The 4841-nt window shown below is 38.3% G+C and overlaps 1 non-coding gene across 1 annotated transcript; it reads left to right on the top strand.

Moving 5' to 3' along the window:
* Positions 1 to 565: 565 nt before the first annotated feature.
* LOC130937123 (small nucleolar RNA R71) lies at positions 566 to 673 on the top strand. Its single transcript, XR_009068355.1, has one exon. It is a non-coding gene; the product is annotated as a small nucleolar RNA R71 (small nucleolar RNA).
* The last annotated feature ends 4168 nt before the right edge of the window (positions 674 to 4841 follow it).

The following is a 4841-nucleotide window of genomic DNA, read 5'->3' as shown; positions in this document are numbered from 1 at the left end:
TCTGCTTAGAACTCTCTGTCTGTTGCTGAGAAGATGATGGAAAAGGCTTGCCATTGCTAAACCTGTTTCTTCCACCATTATTGTTGTTGAAACCTTGTTGAGGTCTCTGTTGATCCTTCCACGAGAGATTTGGGTGATTTCTCCATGAAGAATTGTAGGTGTTTCCATAGGGTTCTCCCATGTAATTTACCTCTTCCATTGAAGGGTTCTCAGGATCATAAGCTTCTTCTTCAGATGAAGCATCCTTAGTACTGCTTGGTGCATTTTGCATTCCAGATAGACTTTGAGAAATCAAATTGACTTGTTGAGTCAATATCTTGTTCTGAGCCAGAATGGCATTCAGAGTATCAATCTCAAGAACTCCTTTCTTCTGATTTGTCCCATTGTTCACAGGATTCCTTTCAGAAGTGTACATGAATTGGTTATTTGCAACCATTTCAATGAGCTCTTGAGCTTCTGTAGGCGTCTTCTTCAGATGAAGAGATCCTCCAGCAGAGCTATCCAAAGACATCTTGGACAGTTCAGAGAGACCATCATAGAAAATACCTATGATGCTCCATTCAGAAAGCATGTCAGAAGGACATTTTCTGATCAATTGTTTGTATCTTTCCCAAGCTTCATAGAAGGATTCTCCATCCTTCTGTCTGAAGGTTTGGACTTCCACTCTAAGCTTACTCAAATTTTGAGGTGGAAAGAACTTTGCCAAGAAGGCATTGACTAGCTTTTCCCAAGAGTTCAGGCTTTCTTTAGGTTGTGAGTCCAACCATGTCCTAGCTCTGTCTCTTAGAGCAAAAGGGAATAGCATAAGTCTGTAGACCTCAGGGTTAACCCCATTAGTCTTGATAGTGTCACAGATTTGCAAGAACTCAGCCAAAAACTGATGAGGATCTTCCAATGGAAGTCCATGAAACTTGTAATTCTGTTGCATTAGAGAAACTAATTGAGGCTTAAGCTCAAAGTTGTTTGCTCCAATGGCAGGGATAGAGATGCTTCTCCCATAGAAGTCGGGAGTAGGTGCAGTAAAGTCACCCAGCACCTTCCTTGCATTGTTGACATTGTTGTTGTTTTCGGCTGCCATGTGTTCTTCCTCTTTGAAGATTTCTGTTAAGTCCTCTACAGAGAGTTGTGCTTTAGCTTCTCTTAGCTTTCGCTTCAAGGTCCTTTCAGGTTCAGGATCAGCTTCAACAAGAATGCTTTTGTCTTTGTTCCTGCTCATATGAAAGAGAAGAGAACAAGAAAATGTGGAATCCTCTATGTCACAGTATAGAGATTCCTTGAGGTGTTAGAGAAGAAGAAAAATAGAAGGAAAAAGGAGAAGAATTCGAACTTAGTCAGATAGAGTTCGAATTGTGCATTGAGGAGGAGTGGTGCTCCATAAATAGAAGGATGTGAGAAGAGAGGAGGAAATTTTTCGAAAATTAAGTTAAAAAGATTTTAAAAAAAAAAATTTGAAAAACTTTAATTGATTTTCGAAAATCAAGAGTGGGAAAGAAATCAAGTAATTTTTGAAAAAGACTTTGAAATTAGAAATCAAAAAGATATGATTGAAAACTGTTTTGAAAAAGATGTGATTAAAAAGATATGATTGAGAAGATATGATTTGAAAACAATTTTAAAAAGATTTGATTTTAAAAAATTAATAACTTGGCTATCAAGAAAAGATATGATTCAAACATTAAACCTTTCTCAACAGAAAAGGCAACATACTTGAAATGTTGAATCAAATCATTAATTGATAGCAAGTATCTTTGAAAAAGGAAAGAAATTGATTTTGAAAACATTTGATTGAAAAGATATGATTTGAAAAAGATTTGATTTTGAAAAACTTTGAAGACTTGAAAAAAAATTGATTTGAAAACAAAATCCTCCCCCTTGTGCCATCCTGGCGTTAAACTCCCAGAATGGTGCACATTCTGGCGTTTAACGCCCAATGCACTACCTTTTTGGGCGTTAAACGCCCAACCAGGCACCCTGGCTGGCGTTTAAATGCCAGTCTGTCCTTCTTCACTGGGCGTTTTGAACGCCCAGCTTTTTCTGTGTAATTCCTCTGCTGCACGTTCTGAATCTTCAGTTCCCTGTACTATTGACTTGAAAATAGAACCAAGATCAAATAAACAATGCATGCAAGACACCAAACTTAAAATTAGACACTAGACTCAAACAAGAAACATAAAATGTTTTTGGTTTTTTATGATTTTGAATTTTTTTTTTTGATTTTTCGAAAATTATATGGAAATAGAAAATAAAGGTTTCAGAATTCTTAATTTGGATTCCAGGAATCATTGCAATGCTAGTCTAAGACTTCGGTCCAGGAATTAGACATTGCAAGAAAAATGCTTAATCTAGATTATCACCTTACTTAACCATTGTCAATCTAATCAATCCCCGGCAACAGCGCCAAAAACTTGATGGGGGAAATTGGATTTCCACACAATCTAACCGGCAAGTGTACCGGGTCACATCAAGTAATAATAACTCACAAGAGTGAGCTCGATCCCACAGGGATTGAAAGATTGAGAAACTTTAGTTAGGTGATGAATTTAGTTAAGCGAATATTGATGAATTGAGTGGAATTGATTTAACAGAAAGTAAATGACAAGGAATTTAGATTGCTGAAAGTAAATTGGCAGGAAGTAAATGGCATAAAACTAAATTTTTCAGAAACTTAAGGTGCAAAAAATTAAAAGTGCTAAATCTTAAAGTGCAAGAAAAGTAAAAAGCTGAATCTTAAAATGCAGGAATTAAAAGTGCAGGAATATGAAATAGCAAGAAAACTCAAATTGCATGAATAATAAAGGGACTTGGGTATTGGGAATCAAACAGAACTAATAAATGTAAGTTGCAGCAAGTGCAGAGGAATCAAAGTGAAGGAAATTCAAAGCAAGTGATTCATCAAGGATTGGAGATACTATAATCCTTCATGAATCAACTAGGTCTCAACTTCTTTCTCAATCATCTAATAGATCTATGGCGGATTTAAATTGATTGGATCCCAATTTTTTGGCAACCCAATCTCTCAAATCACAATCAATCTTGCCAATTCCTTAGTCCAATTGTCATGAGAAGAGGTTAAGTGCAAATTTGTCATCCATAAGCCACACTAACTCCCAAGATCTCAATTCCTCCCGAATGGTGTTGATCAAGAGAGTAGTGAAGGATAGAGCTCTAATTTTAATGCAAGTGATTCCCCTTCCAAGGCTCACATAAGCATTCATGAATTCAACCTCCTTCTAGAGTGAAGAATTCTAAATCAAAACAGAAGGTACCCAATAGCTACAAAGATGAATTGAGAAGAAGAAGAATTTCATTGATTCAGGGGGATTACAATAGAGCTCCTCCCCCTAATGAAGGTGGGGTTTAGTTCATCATTGCTCTAGAAACCAAAACAGAAAATCAATTGCAGAAGAAGAAAATGAAGAACATAAAAGAAAAAAAACTCAGATCTAAAACTCCAAGAAATAACTAAAAGAAAGCTCAAATAAAAATATCCAAAAGAGAAGGTCCTAACGAAATTGAATGTTATCCTATTTATACACTTTCTAATTTTGTCATCCCAGTACTTGGAGTAGGCTTTCTGGCCTTTGATAAAACGGACCAGAATGGGTTCTCAGCTGGTGTGGTTGGGGTCTGCTTTAAGAGAACGTAGCATTTTCAGAGTGGACGCTACGTTCATCCACTGACGCGTGCGCGCCCTTGGTGTGTATGCGTCCTTGACTTTTTCTCTATCGACGCGTGTGCGTACTGCGTACGTGCGCGTCAATGCTATCTTCTGCTTTAACCATGTTCACGTGTACCATGTGTGCATGCGTGTCCTTGGTAACGTTCATTAACTGAATGCTACGTTCGCGCCATGAACGCTATCCATGCGTGCGCGTCTAGTGCGCGAGCGCGTGGATGATGAAATGCCACTTCTGCGTCCAGCGTCATGTACGCGTCTGCGCCCATCACCACCCTTGTCATATCGACGTGTGCACGCCATGTACGTATGCGCGTCGATGCCCATCTTCGAATTCAAACTTGAAAGTATCGCAGGCGTTCGTTCCAAGTTAACATAGCATTCATTTCTTATGAACGTTAATCCTTTGCCCCGCGCTGTTCTCTGCGCCGCCGTGAGCTCAACCGCTGCCACTATTACTAGGCGGCACTGCACTACTCCTCACCCTTTTTCATTTTCAGTTTTGTTTCTGCTCTCCTCAGGTTCCCCTGCCTCCTGCCCTGTTCTATTTTTTCTTTCTGCTCTTAATTCAGTTTACTTGGATTAGTCATCTAATTTTGTTTGCTTAGGCTAGATAGAAATGCATGTGGGTAAGTAGCTAGATTGTGGTTAGAAGATTCTAGGCCTGATAAGTGCTCCATTCTTGTTATCTGAAGCATGATGTTGGTATGGTGTTCTAGGCATTCTTGTCACTACTGTATCAATTTCTGCTTCATATGGATCATGTCACTGCTGCCTTGCTGATTTTCCTTGTGTCCTCTGATTAACACTACCTGAGCATATGCAATCCTTGCTTGTAAATGTGTTTGCCATATTTTAGATTCATATGACATTGTTTTTTCTGCTTTTTGCTATTCGGGAACATCTAAATTACTGCCAGAATGCTACCAAAATTTCTAAAAATCGTATTATTCTTAAACTTGCAATTTAGGAATTGCGCTTGGTACTCTGAATTGGAGATTTACTTGACCTACACCAAGTTCAGTTCTTAGGTTAATTTGGCCAGCTTTCCATTATACTTTGGTTCCCTCTTATGTGTGTGTTGATTGATGGAATCAAGGAGCTAGTTGACAAAATTCTATGTCAATTAGAACTTGATTACCTATCAATCTTGTACCTCTACCAT

The sequence above is a fragment of the Arachis stenosperma genome, chromosome 6 (genome assembly GCF_014773155.1).
Source record: "Arachis stenosperma cultivar V10309 chromosome 6, arast.V10309.gnm1.PFL2, whole genome shotgun sequence".
NCBI classification, from domain to species: Eukaryota; Viridiplantae; Streptophyta; class Magnoliopsida; order Fabales; family Fabaceae; genus Arachis; species Arachis stenosperma.
The sequence above is the reverse complement of the archived record's forward strand: the minus strand, read 5'-3'. Positions and strand labels throughout refer to the sequence as shown.